We start from the raw sequence: 18984 nt of genomic DNA, 5'->3' as shown, positions 1-18984 counted from the left end.
TGATGACCTCAGATGTGAAGTCCCATAGTGCTCAGAGTCATTTGAACCATTTTTTTTATATATATATACAGCATTGTCACTAATAGTACCGCGACCATTCTCGCAGACCGTTATCTCTGCCTGTCGTACGAGCTGACTTTTCTAAATGAATATACTGTCCGAAACGACAAATTTGTTTGTCATCGTCGCCTTGAATTATGATTTACCTATTGCTACTACGGCCTAACGTGCTTACATGAATTACGAAGTACTTTTCACATTTATTTACCTATTTTGTATTTTATATTGGTATTTATCATTTAACTTCTCTTCAACAACATGTAAATATAAGTATTACGGTTGGAAGTTAGAAATTACAGGTAACTGATGACAGTCAAATATTGTGATTAGTCGTAAATTTCATTTACTTACTTCTTTTATTTTGAGTTTGTGTTAACTTATTAATTATTTATCATCAACAGGGTGGTGTAAATACTACTGTCACAAACAATTAATGACAAGTTTACGACGCTAAGGGAAACAACATTTGAAGTTGTGAGCGAGAAGCGTAGCTCCAAAGGAGTGTGCCGCGCGGGGTAGCCTAACGGTCTGAGGTGCCTTATGGTTCAAATGGCTCTGAGCACTATGGGACTCAACTGCTGAGGTCATTAGTCCCCTAGAACTTAGAACTACTTAAACCTAACTAACCTAAGGACATCACAAACATCCATGCCCGAGGCAGGATTCGAACCTGCGACCGTAGCCGTCTTGCGGTTCCAGACTGCAGCGCCTTTAACCGCACGGCCACTTCGGCCGGCTGAGGTGCCTTATCACGGCCCGCGCGGCTCTGTAGTGCATGGGTGTGTTGTCCTTAGCGTAAGTCACTTTAAGTTAGATTAGGCAGTGCGTTAGCTTAGGGACCGATGACCTCAGCAGTTTGGTCCCATAAGACCTTACCACAAATTTCCAAACTTTTTTCCACGGTAATGGCTGCGGCTTGAACACCTACTCAGAGAGAAAGGCGACATTCCCTTATCCCAACGACTATACTTATTCCAAATACTGTTATCATTTAAAATTATAAAAGTGTGAAAGTTTTGCACTGATCCCCTAGTTCGAGAGTATTACGGAGACGCATCCTGAACTCAAATGGAAGTCGCTGGAGGGAAGACGACGTTCTTTTCGCGAAACACTATTGAGAAAAATTGGAAGACTGCCATTTGAGGCTAACTGGAGAACAATTCTACTGTCGGCAACGAACATTTCGCGTGAGCACCTCGAAGACAAGATAAGAGAATTTAGGGCTTGTGAGGAGGCATAAAGACAGTCGTTTTTCCCAAGCTCTACTTTCGAACGAAACAGAAAGATAATGACTGGTAGTGGTACAAGGTACCGTGTGTCATGCACCGTAGGGTCGCTTGCGGATTGTGTATGTAGATGTAGAAGGAAAATTTAGGGTATAACTTCCTGTCAAGAGCCAGGGCATTATAGACGCAGCTAATGCTCGGATTTCGGAAGGGTGTGGAATGAAATCGGCTGTGCCTTTTCAGAGGAACCTTTCAGGCATTTCCTGTAAGTGATTTAGGGAAATCATCTAAAACCTAAATCTGGATAGCCGGACGGCGATTTGAACCGGCGTCCTCCGGCATACGATTCTGGTGTTGCCAGCTCACCCTATTTCTGCGAGAAGGATTTACTCTCCCCACCCTACAATAAGAATCGCAACAAGGGAAGCACTTATGCAGAAAACTGATGGAAATTCATTAACTTGCAAACCCACTGACCATCTTAGTGACCGTTCTCCACCTTTAAATTAAATTTTTTCGTCGCACTGGGGCGTACCTCCTAAATAACCGTGCTATAGGGAAGTACTTCCATCTCATCATTCCTTCTCGAATGACTTTGGTCTTTTAATAAATGAAAATAGGTCGATGAAGTTCCTCTTTCAAGGTAATGCAATACGCTCTTCTAGTCCCGTGACAACTCAAGGCGAGATCTGCGCTTAATGAGATCGTGTAATAAAGCCAGGACTGCAAGAGAGCTCACACGGTTCTAATTGTTTTGAAGCTTTTGTTTCAGCTTTGAATGAAAGATCGCAATATCGCAGGTGCTGGAATACGCACAAAGTGAAGTGACAAGTGAATTTCCAGTAACTTGTGAATGCGAAATATCGATGTCATGGTAAAAAGACAGGGGCAAATAAAGTGCTGCTGGGAATGATGGACCGTTGTAGAACAAGCTACGGCATAAAGGAACACCGACGTCTGGTACGAATGATAAAGTCTGAAGTATTCCTCTGAGAGAATAAAAGGAGGCAGGAAAATTCAGAGTGCAAATCTATGTCAGACTATAGTTAACTTAGAATCCCCAATAACTCAGAACCGCGTTTGATATTTTCAGTCGGAACGCACAGTACAACATGAAATTTAAACTCAACTGCTTTATTTATAACATTAACTGACAAGTGCACTCTACGTAGTTGTCATCATTTTCTGATCTCATTACGTGGGAATCATCACCATCACATCCCAATAATAACAATCAGCATCATAGTCTTGTTACAATTAATCATGTGCATATTTATTTCGATGACGATCCAAGGTTGTGTGTTAAATTCCACCAGTACATAGTTATTTGGTGCTTGGATCGTCTTCGTGGACTATTTTCTTGAGTTATGTGGACGAATAATGCTTTATTGCCTTAAATAACTTCTACACAACTGTTACGAAGTGTGCTTTTCGTCACGCACTTGTACATAATAGGTGTGAACTTACCACGGTAGCACAAGATAACGGCTAAGCCATCTATTGGTCACTTTCTGTCGAACATAGCAGCCTCCACTCATCAGCACGGCCCTTACCAGACACATTAAACAGAACCTGCCTGTGTGGTCAGATTAATAAAACAGCATTAACAGGATGTTGCGTTAACAAAATATCTTCGTGTAATGTTTGATTTACGTTTACGAAAAAACTGAAAACACAAAAATTATTTCTATAAAATTTCCATTAGTCTAGGTAGTAATACAATCGTTCGTAATGCAGTGAAATGAACAAGCAATTTTATTTTGTGCCAGAGTAAGAATCCATATAAGGAAACTCAAAGTACATTATTCTACATATTACATATTATTTCACTACGTAAATTCAGAAACTTGTATCTATACGCTTTATATTTTTTGCCTGTCTGTATGTTACTGTAAAACATAACTTATTACTTGGTTATGTGGCTGCCTGTCTGAAACGGAATTGCTGAAATGTTCGTTCACAAAAACTACACTATTAGCGAAATGAAATTGAGATTAGCTTACACGTTCTGATGCATCAGTTACTGGTCTCTTATCTGAATGTTTGCCTGCATTTTGATGGTTTATCGCTCAGAGCCATAAATGCTCATTCACATTGAAATTCTATCAGACAAGCTTTTGCGTGGTACTTAATAAAGGTATTTTACGGGAATCTCTTCAAATAACTAAAAATCGTCTAAAACTATTGTAGAGCTATTTTCCCTCTGTTTTCGTCAAACACAAATTTACTTAACACCGTCCCCAAATGTGTTTCGGCATATTTGTGACATCGTCAGTTGATCCTTTTCTTTCCTGCATATTATCAGCTGGATGTTTCGTTCGTTGATCTGTTTGGTTTAGAAGCCCATCAAGCTTTTTCAATGTTTTTACCTTCAAGTATTTGTTCCTCACATGAAAATAGATGCAAATAAAACACTGAACATATCGTTTTTCAATTTTCCTCAAGTCTGATAGACACTAGCTTCTTAGAACACGTATGGCTGCCGCTGACGTTCGACCAACCGTCCATGGCACAGAAATGCTCGAATGAAGGAGAATTTATGTTCTGTAAAAACATGTGGAATCAACAGTTACAATATTTCTGCAAACACGTGTTATTTAGAGCACCACAAAGCAGTAGCTATTCCTATGTCATTAATTTCATTGCAGCCTCGACCAAAGACCTTCCCACTTTTGCTGATAACGACTGAATCGATATATCAAGGAATAGCTTTTCATTCTCTCAGAGATCCGTAATACCACATCAGTCTACGTGCTGGGTCGTATCTGACAGCAAGAGAATTAGGAAACCAGAGTACAGATCGAAATCTATAAATATCGGAAAATAATGAACGACAATTGTCTGTTAAATCATGACGTCGGGGACTGTAAGGAAAAAAAGAAAGGGGCAGGTATGGCGAAAGATGTTTGGTAACACGAAAGATACCTTGTAACATTGGACTGAGACTGTGGGTTTGAAGTACCTAAGAACATTGGAGAACGCATTTGAGCTTCTCTGTAGTGATAGCTGCCCATGTATTTGCAGACAGATGAGGGCCGAAGTGGCCGAGCGGTTCTAGGGGCTTCAGCCTGGTACCGCTCGACCGCTACGGTCGCAGGTTCAAATCCTGCCTCGTGCATGAATGTGTGTGATGTCCTTAGGTTAGTTAGGTTTAAGTAATTCTAAGTTCTAGGGAACTGACGACCTCAGCTGTTAAGTACCATAGTGCTCAGAGCCATTTGAACAATTTGAGGGAGACGCTGTGGGTACTCGCCTAGAAAGCACTTTGTCGTGTCCCTACTATCAAGATTTTTCGTTGTGCCAGCCTCTTATGTTTTAGCTGTTCGCTCTCGGCTTTGTACTACCCTATAGGCCGAATGATTTCCGTGGGTGTTGGGTTGACAGTTCTAAGTACTAGCTGTTTATGATTGACAACCACCATGTAGATTAAATTTAAATACGAACATTTTAGGTTAGGTTTTATCGTGACTTATTGATATCAAATGAAACAGCTTTACTTCTAACAGTTAGTATTTTTTTTTTTAATCCAAGCTGCGTTTCGACCGTTTAAACCTCCATCATCAGGTGGATTTACATGTGTTAGTATAACGTATGTGTGTCTTGCGTTACAATTTTGGGATAACTTGTGGCACTGTCTCCAGTGACCACAGGTTTCTTTCTCTGCCATAACACATCACACGTAAACCGTCATTTTATGTAAACAAAGAGAGTAGTTTCCAGACACCATATTTGTTTACAAAATATTACAGTTTACATGTGACATACTACCACATGCAAATCCGCTTGATGATGGAGATTTAAATCTTCGAAGCGAATCGTGGATATAAATAAACTGTGACTGGTAATACACATCAAAAAAACGTTTTGTATCACCCTGGTTTCCAAAACTCCTGAAGAGAGACTTTGACTGTGCAGATTGTATCACAGACACAGCCCCTTTGACTATTCATAGATGTCACTAAACCCGCCCAAAGATGTAAACGACCATGCATGAGCAGCGCCTATTACACGGAGGGGGTCCGACAGCCGATCAGTTCCACTCATTCCACCAGGAAGGAGGTATACGGTTCGTGTTGTCCGTAGTTCAACCATGCCTAGATTATCAATACAGCGGTTTGATCGCGTCCACATTGTTACTTTGTGCCAGGAAGGGCTCTCAACAAGCGAAGTGTCCAGGCGTCTCGGATTGAACCAAAACGTTGTTGTTCGGACATGGAGGAGATGCAGAGATACAGGAACTGTCGATGACATGCCTCAAGGGCTACCACTGTAATAGATGACCGATACCTACGGATTAGGGCTCGGAGGAACCATGACAACAACGCCACTATGTTGAAGAATGCTTTTCGTGCAAACACAGGACGTCGGGTTACGATTCTAACTGTGCTCAATAGGCTGCATGATGCGCAGCTTCACTCCCAATGTCCATTGCGAGGTCCATCTTTGCAACCACGATACTATGCAGCGCGGTACAGATGGATCCAACAACATGCCGAAGGACCGCTCAGGATTGGCATCACGTTCTCTTCACCGATGAGTGTTGCATATGCCTTCAACCAGACAATCGCCGGAGACGTGTTTGCAGACAACCCGGTCAGGCTGAACGCCTTAGACACACAGTACAGCGAGTGGAGCAAGATGGAGGTTCTCTGATGTTTGGGGGTGACGTTATGTGGAGCCGACGTCCGCCGCTGGTGATCATGGAAGGCGCCGTAACGACTGTACAATACGTGAATGCCATCCTCCGACCGACAGTGCAACCATATCGGCAGCATCTTCATGGACGACAGTTAGCGCCCCATCGTGTACTTCTTGTGAATGACTTCCTTCAGGATAAAGACATCGCTTGACCAGAATGGCCAGCATGTTCTCTAGACGACGTGTTCCACCAACCACTCTGAGGAACCTATGCCGAATTGCCGTTGAGGAGTGGGACAAACTGCACCAACAGTGCCTTGATGAACTTGTAGATAGTATGCCACGATGAATACAGATATACATTGTAGTGTTGACAGATTGCCAACGCTACGCACATTATTTAAGGGAGGCGGCCATTAAGCAAGCAGGCGGACTTGATGGTCTGAAACAGGATACTTCATAAATGCTATAAAGAAAAGTACGTAGATGCTGGAATACTTAACTTTAATCCACCATTTGTATACAGCGTTCTTGATGAGACATTTCATACGATAACTATCAAACTATCAATTGCTATGTAAGGCTAATGGCGCCTTGCTAGGTCGTAGCCATGGACTTAGCTGAAGGCTATTCTAACTATCGGCTCGGCTAATGAGCGATGCTTCGTCCGTGTAGTCGCTAGCAAAGTCGTCCGTACAACTGGGGCGAGTGCTAGTCCGTATCTCGAGACCTGCCTTGTGGTGGCGCTCGGTCTGCGATCACACAGTGGCGACACGCGCGTCCGACATGTACTAAATGGACCGCGGCCGATTTAAAGCTACCACCTAGCAAGTGTGGTGTCTGGCGGTGACACCACATTCCTCCACCCCAAATCGGTGAACGGTCGTGTGATAAGGCTTCCGCCCGCCGTGGGGAGGACCCCATGTTGACGTATGCGATGAGGTGGGGAGCCTAACAACAGGCGAGGCTGTGCCACCCGCACCCGGTTCAAAATGGTTCAAATGGCTCGGAGCACTATGGGACTCAACTGCTGTGGTCATCAGTCCCCTAGAACTTAGAACTACTTAAACCTAACTAACCTAAGGACAGCACACAACACCCAGCCATCACGAGGCAGAGAAAATCCCTGACCCCGCCGGGAATCGAACCCGGGAACCCGGGCGTGGGAAGCGAGAACGCTACCGCACGACCACGAGATGCGGGCCCACCCGCACCCGGCCATTCGGTCCAGGGGGAGCTAGGAAACGCCTGAAAACCTAGTCCAGGGTGCACGTCAACATGCGGCGTATGCGCCCGTAAAGAGACAGGAGGGGCCGCAGGGTCGACCTCCATTGCGTCGGGGTATCCGACGCGCGATGACGTCATGTGGTCCGGAGCGGGCAAGAGTTCCATGGCGGAGGACAGCTGGTCACGGGAAGCGATCGGCGGCGCGTGACCCAGGGAGGCGCTTGGCGGCTGCAGCGAAGCGTCCACTGCGGCCGGCGCCGGCTGGAGGACAGGCGGCGGCGGTGGAGGCGGCAGCGGCGCGTCGCCATGGGGCAAAATGGAAGGCATCGTCGGTAACACCTGGGGATGAGGCGAGCCAGTAGATGGGTCCCCAGGGCGCTGACCGGACGGCACCGTCGCTGAAAGCAGACGGGGAGCGGCAGAACCCGTGCGACGACAGAGGCGCAGCTGATTGAGATGCCTACGCACCTCAACAGAGGCCCCCAGAACCAAATACATCGCGCGGTCGAGGCAGCGAAGAATGCGCCCTGCGAGCCAACGCCGTGAACCTCGATAAGTGCGATAGAATACAACGTCGCCTGGAGCAAAAGCAGAAGTCTGCCGCTGCACAGGAACCTGATGCGGCGGGTGCAGCAAAGACATCAAGGTTCGATGAGGACGACCGTGGAGCAACTCAGCCGGCGAGTGACTATCTCGGGGCTGAGAGCGATACGATGACAAAAAGAGCCACAACGCGTCCTCCCGAGAATGCGACTCTTTCAACTTTAACATCTGTGACTTGAAAGTCCGGACCAATCGTTCAGCGGCACCGTTTGACTGAGGCGAAAACGGCGCAGACGTCAGATGTTGAATACCATTGGCCTGGCAGAATGACTGAAATTCTGCGGACATGAATTGTGGGCCATTGTCGGAAACAATAGTCTGCGGAAGACCTTCAATGCAAAAGATAGCAGACAACGCTTGGATGGTGGCAGATGACGTCGTGGAAGACATCCGGACAACAAAAGGAAAATTACTGAAGGCATCTACCAGAACCAACCATAGAGCATCCCAGAATGGACCAGCAAAATCGATGTGCAAGCGTTGCCAAGGGGAAGTGGCTTGTGGCCATGCAAAGACTTTCCGCGGCAGTGCGGATTGTTGTTCGGCACACGCCATGCAAGAAGAACACATAGTCGTAATCGCAGCATCGATTCCGAACCAAGTACAGTGCTGACGAGCAAGTTGTTTCGTTCGCACTATACCCCAATGTCCTTGGTGAAGAAGCCGTAAGACAGAGGACTGTAACGAACGTGGGACCACGACTCTGGACTGATCATTATCAGAACGCAACAACAAAACACCACGTTGTACAAAAAGTCCCTCCTTGTGAGCAAAAAATCGGCGAACCAACGGATCCTCGATCCGAGACTTTGACAAAGGCCATTGCGTAGCAACAAAACGCAAAACGGTAGCAAGGACAGGGTCAGCAGCTGTGGCTGTAGCTACACGACGAAAATCAATCGGAAACGATTCGACCACTTCATCGGTTTACGCATCAATGAACATGCAAGCAAGTTCGGAAGAATCGAACGCTTTATCCTCAGCAACAGGCAAATGGGACAACGCATCGGCGTTTCCGTGCTTAGCAGTGGACCGATACAAGATGTCGTAGCGGTACTGCGAGAGGAAAATAGACCATCGAATGAATTTCTGCGCTGTACGCGGAGGTACAGGCTTGTTCGGATGAAAAAGCGATGTCAAAGGTTTGTGGTCTGTGATGATGGTAAAGTGACGACCATACAAGAAATCATGGAACTTAGTAACACCAAACACGAGAGCCAAAGCTTCTTTCTCTATCTGTGAATAATTTCTTTGCGCAGACGAGAGCAATTTGGACGCAAAGGCAATAGGGCGATCATGCGACCCATCTTTGTGCGCAAGCACAGCACCGATCCCGAAATCCGATGCATCTACCATCAACAAAAGGGGTTTCTGGGCATCGAATGGCGTAAGGCAAGTATGAGAAAGCAACGCCGATTTCAACTGGCGAAAGGCGCGTTCGCATTCTGTCGTCCAGACGAACGGAACACCTGTACAGCGTAAGCGATGAAGTGGAGCTGAAAGGGAAGAGGCATTGCGCACATTCACTCACACCTTGCGATTCTAAATCGTGTAATGTTCTTGCGACCTCATCACGCAATGCGTGGGGAACATTGCGCGCTCGGAAAAATTTCGGTTGCGCGTTTACTTTCAGTTCCAAATGTGCTTCATAATTCTTAGCGCAACCAAGGCCCGGTGCGAAAATGTCTGCAAATTCTTCACATAGCCGAGAAACACTGTCTGAAGTCACAGTCTGATTCACTGATAGGACCTGATTTACAATAGACAAGTTAAACAACAGAAAGAAATCTAAACCAAACAACTTCACTGCAGTAGAAGAACGATGAACGTAAAATGACACAAGTTTTGTTTGTCCCTTGTATGTTGCAAGAAGAGTGCACTGTCCTAACACAGGGATCTGCTGTCCTGAATATGTAGTGAGCTTAACAGTTGCGGCACACAACGGAGGTTTGCCCAGTTGTTTGTACGTGTCATGATTGAGAAATGAAACTGCAGCTCCGGTATGGAGCTGGAATGGGATCACTTTGCCATTAAAGTCCAAATCTACAAAAAGTTTATTGTCCTGCTGACGACAAGACCGACTGTCTCGTGCAATTTGAACTGATACAGGTACAGCAACACTTGCTAATTGACGTGATTTCCGGCGACGTCGACGCAGACTTTTTGTGGGACGAACACAGTCACTGTTAGAGATAGTGGCACTGGACGAAGTGGAATTAACTACATGAATGTCCATGGGCGAAGGTTCACGAGCCTGAGTATGCTTGGTTCGATTCTGGCGCGAAGCAAAGGGCCTGGAATGGTTGTGATTGTCTGATCTGAGCTTTTTCTGGCAAACACTTTGAACATGTCTTTTCTTATTACAGAAAAAGCAAACAGCTTGGCGTGACGGGCAATTTTCATGCGAATGTCTAGTAGCACACCGCGGGCATGATTTCACTGCATTTGTATGCTGTCGCGGCACACCTGGTTTAGAGCATGGCGGCAGCTGCGCGGACGTGTGCGAGGGCAGTTTACCGGGGCGTGCAGCGCGCCCGGCGGGCCGGTTAATGTTACACACAGCTGGCGAAGTTGCAAATGATTCCTGAGCAAAGTCAAGCGTGTCTTGTCTATCCAATATGTCTATCACTTGTTGAAGGGAGGGATTAACTAGTTTCAAAATCTGTTCCCGGATACGAACATCAGAAACGTTCTGTGCTATTGCATCACGTACCATAGTATCTGAATAAGGGAGTCCACATTCACACTCAAAAGCATAATCCCTTGTAAGGCCTTGCAATGTTGCAACCCACTCCCGATTAGTTTGAACGGCCGTACATTTTGTTCGAAAGAACGTATACCTTTTTGCAACGACATTGACTGTTTCTTTGAAATAGGCGTCCAATGCCGACAAAATTTCTTCGTAGGACAGAGTTGCTACGTCGCGTCGGGGAAACAATTTCACTATCACACGGTACGTTTGCACCCCAACACACGACAATAAATGAGGCTGCCGCTCGTTACCTTGAATTCTGTAGGCGGCGAGATGAAATCCAAATTGGCGTGACCACTCAGTCCATGTCTCCTGAGCTGGGTCATAGGGCCTAAAAGGCGGTGCAACTGCGAATTGTGGCTGCGGTAGCGATGAAGCGGCGGCTGCCGCATCGTGTTGCAGTGCACGTTGACCCTGGACGCGCTGTCCAAGGGCATCCAATAACGCCTGTGTCTGCTGATTCTGCAAGTGATAAGATTCGGACAGTACATCGGGAGATTGTGGCGAAGCCATGACACAAGTAAATCGATCAAAGAGAAAGAAGGCGGTTTGTAACGTCGGCGCCATAAATTAGAGAAATACGAACGCGAAATCCCCTTTTAATCCTCGTCGCCATCTGTAGTGTTGACAGATTGCCAACACTACGTGCATCATTTAAGGGAGGCGGCCATTAAGCAAGCAGGCGGACTTGATGGTCTGAAACAGGATACTTCATAAATGCTATAAAGAAAAGTACATAGCTGCTGGAATACTTAACTTTAATCCACCATTTGTATACAGCATTCTCGATGAGACATTTCATACGATAACTATCAAACTATCAATTGCTATGTAAGGCTAATGGCGCCTTGCTAGGTCGTAGCCATGGACTTAGCTGAAGGCTATTCTAACTACCGGCTCGGCTAATGAGCGATGCTTCGTCCGTGTAGTCGCTAGCAAAGTCGTCCGTACAACTGGGGCGAGTGCTAGTCCGTATCTCGAGACCTGCCTTGTGGTGGCGCTCGGTCTGCGATCACACAGTGGCGACACGCGGGTCCGACATGTACTAAATGGACCGCGGCCGATTTAAAGCTACCACCTAGCAAGTGTGGTGTCTGGCGGTGACACCACATACATCAATGCAAGAGGACATGCTACTGGGTATTAGATGTACCGGTGTGTACAACAATCTGGTTCACCACCTCTGAAGGTCTAGCTGTATAGTGGTACAACATGAAATATGTGGTTTTCATGAGCAATAAAAAGCGGGAAATGATATTTATGTTGATCTCTGTTCCAACTTTCTGTGCAGGTTCCGGACCTCTCGGAACCGAGGTGATGCAGAACTTTTTTTTTATGTGTGTAGTAAACTTGTTGTTTCATTCGTTACGTATCTTGTTTTTATATTATAATTCTCCCGTAATGCTTGCCTGTGACTGAATTGTTTTTATTAGATTACGTATAATGGTACTCTCAATCTTACACTAAAATTTAAAATAAGTGGTCTATGAAACGATCCTTTTCATATTCATAGACGGTGTAGTATACGACGCCTAGTCACAAATGTTCATTCTGTTACGGCGCAAAGTCAAGGGCCGGTACGCGAGAGAGCAGAGGGGGCTGTGAAGAAAACGTCAGCCAATTGCACGCTGTCCGACCACTCTCCAGGACGACAACGCGACACCAGCGGCCTCTATGCGGAGAGAACACAAGCGCCACGCTCGACTGGCAGCGGCCCAGTTCTACAAGAAGCTTCAGGACCAGCGACCCGAATAGAAGCGTCAAAGCTCATTACTTTGCTCGTGCATTCTATGTAGCTCAAACTTGGAATTACTATACTGAAAAGATTGCTTATTTTGTATGCCGCCCTTTGCTTGCAACACATCTGTTTAACACAAAGTTAAGTATTGAATTTTTTCCTTTTGCAATAAAATTCATTAATACGATTTGTTTGAATGTTGTCTCGCGATGCGACACAGCAGGATTTCCACGCACTCCACATTTGACGACTAGGCAGGATTCAACATATTCTTTATTGAATTAAACAATATATTTTCGGTGTCTGTGGGATCATGATATTGTATAATTTGTTTTTCACATTGTTTCTCCTGTTCTTCTTTAAAATAAAACAATCTTCTTCTTATGAGAAAGTTGTGTACTATTTTCTGAAAATTTATAATCAAAGTAAACAAAACCTTTCTCCAACTTCATCCGGATCGACAGCAAAGGAACCAATTTGAGAATAATTATACGTGATGAGACTGAAATTCTTTCTGAATACAATAAAGTACGAATGTCTGTGACTGAAGGCCCTGTCTAGTACTCAGTACTGACGCATCCGTAACTACGAATTGTTATTTGATGTCGTCATTCGTAATGCATCATGGCTTTCGTACCACCTTACTGCAAATTTATAGTCGTCACGTAGTTATGACAGACTTTTGATTACATATGCAGAAGTTATAAATTTGATTTTAGAATTTAACTTCCTATAAAAATAAATAAAACCGCAGGCTTAACACAGATAAAACAGTTTTTGAATCAACTGGTACAGAAAACTGTTTAATTTTACTCAATTGTCAGTCGCACTGCTCTTGATGCTGTCATATAGGGACGAAATAATTACAGGTTGAACAAATTAAAATTTACGCGTGATCCTGTATTTAGAGGCAGATTAAATTTCCAATACGTGACACAGCTTAAACGGCTCACATTTTTGCTTATACATCCACAAGCCTGAATGCAAGTAAGAGGTCCTCATTAACGTTTCCAATATTGGTAGCGTGCGAAAATATTTACACCCGTAATTTTGATTTTACGATTGGCCTTAAGACAACGTGATAGCGAAGTACGTTTTGATTATGTTGAAAATTAATTTAAAAACTTATCGTAATACGCCAGCCAAAGAGAATGAACACCATATTTCTCAGATCTGTCATACAAGCCAGGTTGGCATGAGGTTCACAATAGTGTTAACTAAGAAAACACAAATGGTTACCTTGCGAGGTGGTGCAGTGATAAGCACACTGACTCGCATTCAGGAGGACGACGGTTCAATCCCGCGTCCATCCATCCTGATTCAGGTTTTCCGTGATTTCTCTAAATCGCTTCAGGCAAATGCCGGAATGGTTCCTTGAAAGGGCACGGATAACTTCCTTCCCCATCCTTCTCTAATGCTATGGGACGGATGACCTCGCTGTTCGGTCCCCTCCCCTAAATCAAGCAATAAACCACAAATGATTTCTGATGTGCTGTTCGAATTAACGTGTGTGCTCTGGAAAGCCGATTTCGTAAGAGGTGCAGATGATTCAAGAACAAGTCGGATACGAACAACCTGATTTTTACTTGATTTACTGTTTTCCACATTTATTTTAATAAGCTGTTTTACCTCTCTCTATGTATTACAGTGACTAAGCTAATAATTCTGGCGACTTCCCCTCCGAGTGGCTCGCACTTCTTTACTTATCAGATATTTTTGTGTGTGGTTCACAGCTTAATACTTTACTTCCATATTACTGTCATATTCAGTTTGATTCCTGTATGTTGCGCATCTACACACATATTCCGCAAGAAGTTGTACAGTTCTTGGCGCAGGGTGCAACGTATGAATGTTATCGAGTTCTTTCCTATTTGATTCGCATACTGGGCGAGGGGAAAATGACAGTCCAGATGACCCTAATCTCCCTTGTCTCATTTTCATTGATAATACAAAACGATATGACCCCCACCGCGCGAGATTCAGAGTTGTATCGTGGCGTTTCGGGCGGGAAAGGAAGTTTATACGCGGAACTGAGACGACGCAGGCCACAAACTGACAAAAGGTACTTTGGGCAAAGAGCAGATTATTATACTCCGCCAACGTGCTTCACAAAAAAGAGTAAGCCAGTGAACTCTTCGCATACCGCTGTCTACCATCTATGCAAAGTACATTTTTAATATATTCGCAATTGCGAACATGGACAACCATGAGCTGTAGAACGGAATGACGACAATGAAATTTGGTGCCAGACTGGGATTCGAACCCGGATTTATTGTTTATCGTGAGCTGTGGCGTGACTGTTTGGCTGTCCGAGCACACTTACGGACAGACGCAGACTTCCATAAGTCGTCAACCATGCGTGCATGCATGACCCAAGGAACTTTGCATCGATATTCAGAATAACACAGGCACTGCAGTATCGTATTTATCCACCGGCAACGGGCAAGCAACTTTCAAGTAAAATGTCTCACCTAAACAACGATGTACATAACGGATGTAAGAGTACAGGTTGCAGCCACATGGTTGACGACAAAGGGAAGTTTGGGACTGGCCTACAGTAGTGCACGGACAGCGAAATGGTATGTGCCCATGGACCTCTTTCATCCCGACACCCTCTGTTTCCCGATGATCCGGATGAATGCTGCCAATTGGGTAAAGGGAATTGCGATACATTACATGCACTGCGACAGCGAAAAGGAAGTCCTCGATTTGTGACAGTTCATGAAGGAAGAGCTCATGGTCTTAATGAACAGAATGCAACACCGGAACTCTTTTGCTAACTATTTGGGGTCGTCGTTCATGGACCCACCGCCCGACCTGAGGTGTGCCGGGTGTGAGAAGCAGTTGAATTGGAGACGTGATGTTCCCACGATCCCAAAACGATAACAGAAACAGTTTATGACTGTGTGCTGTGGCCCCGGACACTCCGATGGTTGACGACTGGTGATGACCGTTGAAATGACGACCGCGTCTTATTGGCCACCCTCTCCTATTGGGTGATCCCAGAGGGTAAGATGGCTCTTTTTAGTTCACGTAATGTCAATTTTTGCCGTATGGCTTCAATTATATCTTTTATTTTTAATTAACAAAAAAAATTGTGACGGTGCACCGCTCTGGTGGGAGAGGGGAAGACATTGCGGCCAGGCCTCGGAATTCGAACCCTGACCGCCTTGCCTCCTCCATTCGGTCGCTGACTGTGCTCCTTAATTTTTAAATAAGTCAGTAGAGCAGGTGCCTGCGGTAGGCAAAGGTCGCGAGTTCGAGCCTCTGTCCGGCACTTTAAAAAAATCATAAGGCGACCGCTAGCGACAAGAGGGAAATCCGGGTCCGAATCCCGATGTTGCAAAAATTTTAATTCTCGTCATTCCAAATCGAGGACTTCCATTCCAGCTGATGGCTGCCCACATTCGCAATTGCGAATGCATTAATAATGTATTTCATAGTGGGTGTATCCACCACAGTGCCTGTTTCTTTGGACATGCATACACGAACTTTGCATCGTAATTCACAAGAACACAGGCACTCTAATATCGTATCTACGCAAAGTGGTTGAAGGGTAGTGAAACCACGAGTAGGCGACAAGGTACTGGATAAGGATGCCGGTTATTGTTGAAACAACCGGTTTTCGGTTGTATCGCTTTCTTACAACGGCAGTTTAACCTGACTATTAAAACCGTCCAAAATAACCGGTTTCTGACGTAACCAATTTTCAGTTTTTTATTCCTATTATTTCCTGTGATAAACGTAGAGCAAAGACCGAAAAATTTGGACTCCCTTTGTTTCGAGATACATAGAATCAAAATATTAAATTACATAAAAGCAGACTTAGTCTTTCCACTTTCCGCTGCTTTTCTCGACAAGTGATAAGTGGCTGAACACTGTAAAAAATCACCAGTACTCTCTTATCGATTCTAATTTTTTGAAACTCTGCGCAGTTGAGGATCATGTCACTGTTTGAGCATTATAAATAAGCAGCACTAAATGGTGAAAACTACGGTTGTAGAACTCTGCTTTTCGTGTTAATTTATCCGTTTTCTAGAGTTACAAGATAAAGGCACATTATGTAGATACAGGCAGCATCTCAAATATCTTCTATTTCTGTCGTAAATTATGAATGAATTGTTAAGTTTTAAGATTTCTTCTCACATGATGTAGCAAAATTTGTTGTGGCTCTTCCCGTTTTTAATCTTTTAAAGCAAATGGAACACTGTAATTCAGTCATACTGCACTTCGTAAAATACTTCCAGATAGGCAAATGGGGTCAAGTCTTGCACACTTTCGTACACGCGTAGGACCTCATAGGCCACGCCACATGGTAAGAAGTTCGTTATTGTGTCAGCAACTCGGCATCAGCTTTAATGTCATGTATTTGTTGCTCGTTTATGTCGGCATTGTTATGAAAGTAACACTGATCGCTTTTCCTGTTTTCTATTAGAACGAAATATTATAAGCAATGGATATATTTCGAATAAAAATTGCTTATTTTTTTAAAGTGTTTATTTAAAAACCAATTTTAGCACCGCTGCTATGGCTAATTGATATTTCGGTTTTTTTACCCGGTTATTGGTACGAACATTAAGAACACCTGTTATAGCTGAGACCAAATAAATACCGTAAAATACCGGTTACTCAGAACTAAAACACCGGTATCGGTTTTAGCCGGTCGCTTTTTGCCATCCCTAACATTGGATGTCATCAGATAACGTGGAAGTCAGAGGCTTGGCCGGCCCATAAAGCACAATAGTCGGCGTTCTGTAGCAGATCTGACGACGGACTATAAAGCTGGTGCTGGCACAAATGTTTTGGAACACACCGTCCGAGAACTCGTTGTTGAACAAGGGGCTCTCCAGTAGACGACTCCTACGTCTTCTCATTTTGATCCAATGGCATCGTCAATTAGACATCAGTGGGTACGGAATCATCGAAACTGGACCTTAGACAAACGGAAACGTGTCACCGGGTCGGATGAATCACGTTTCTTTTTACGCCAGCTCGATGGTCCTGTTCTAATACAGCATTATCCAGGTGAACAGCTGCCCGAAGCATGCACTGAGGAAGCAGGCAGGTAAGGGCAGTATTATCTTACGAGGGACATTCACTCTCCTTGAATGTGACCAGTGGCAGTAGTCGAAGGAACTGTGACCGGTGTAAATATTATTTGTCGAACACGTGCTCACCGTTTCAGATCCTTCAGTCAGTATCATAGCAATAGTTCATAAAGTCCACGTCACTCATCGGATTGTGTGGTGTGTAGAAAATGAAAACGGCTTCTATGCATATATCTCTGATCAATGCTTTGAAGCTGGAAGACTGTCCAATGCGAGAATTTTTTTCCTTGGATGTAATGGCAGCATCAGCTTCCTAACAGTGGGAGTTTCCACTTTATGTGTAGAAAGACAGCAAACTGTCCCTGTGCGAGTGATAGAATAAATAAAGAAATAGCGGATGTACTTTTCAAAAAAGCCATCATGACATTTATTTTACACGACTTAGTGAAACCGCAGAAAACCTACTGTTACGGATGATGCTGTTTCCTGCTGCGCGGAAGCCTTTGTTACTCGCACTTGCTACCACTGGGGTTTGAAACTCCCCGTTGTATTCAGGTGCGTTGACACCAGGAAGGTTTTCAGTAAATTCCAAGGGCATTAATCATCGTAATCAACTATACTGCACCTTGCACTTCACCTCCACGATTAAATGAACAGAACAGTTTACACTTTTTGCAAGTCGAACTGCCTACATATTTATTTCCACAAACATCGAAGGATATTGCGCCAGCAGGACGCTGTTGCGGCTCTTTGCACTCTGGTAGTCAGGTAACATTTGATTAGAGCCACAAGGTGCAGGTGGCCTGGGCCCTAGGGCTTCCATGGATGGGTTATCAAATTAAAGGATTTAGCTCCTATGGATTATTTTGTGTATAGTTTTGTGAGTTCCTATTGTAACTGAATTATTTCCAATAATCGATTCTTCTTGCCACTAAAAGTAACAACTTCCGAATATGAATCTGCTATCATGTTTGCATAGTTTAATCACAGTTTTCGTCTAGCTCTCGCACTGATTTATATAATTTTAAATTGTAATAAATTTCCGTCTCTTCTATGAGGAAACTGAATAGCTACCCATTCACTGAGCATGTCAACCTTACAGCGACGTGCCAGACAGAAATTTAGAACACTTTAAAAACTGAGATCCGAAGAAATAAGGTTGTATTAAAATTGGTTCCTGATTTCCTTATTATCATTATTTTAGTATATAATTATTGAACCACTTGTTGGATTGAAATCTGGTTGTTGTTATTTGTGTATTAGGAAAGACTGACCCATGCATCCTTTAGATTTCATTTTCACTAACATTGCACTTCTTAATATCTCATGTCACCTACCTCCCTACACCGCTTTTTCTGCAATTCAGATTACTATCTTGTTACGTTAATAATAAAACATTATTAGCAACAGAGTTGATTAAACAGTCAATCTGTAAACAATACATGTCCCAAAAACGCCTAGTCTAATGTAACCAGTTTTCGATATGAATCTAAAGGCTGCGTAGCTTTGCCTGTTTAGCTTAAGTTATTGAGCTAATACAACCAGTATCTGTCCTCTTTAGCAGGACCGGTACTGGCTGGGACAGGTTAATATACATACAACCGCTCATAGCAGATTGGCTTGTATTTTACAACTGTAGCTGCACATTGCTGCATTACCGACCTAGTGTTATGTGACACATTCATTTGATTT

Source organism: Schistocerca americana, chromosome X, assembly GCF_021461395.2.
Source record: "Schistocerca americana isolate TAMUIC-IGC-003095 chromosome X, iqSchAmer2.1, whole genome shotgun sequence".
Classification (NCBI taxonomy): Eukaryota; Metazoa; Arthropoda; class Insecta; order Orthoptera; family Acrididae; genus Schistocerca; species Schistocerca americana.
The sequence above is the reverse complement of the archived record's forward strand: the minus strand, read 5'-3'. Positions refer to the sequence as shown.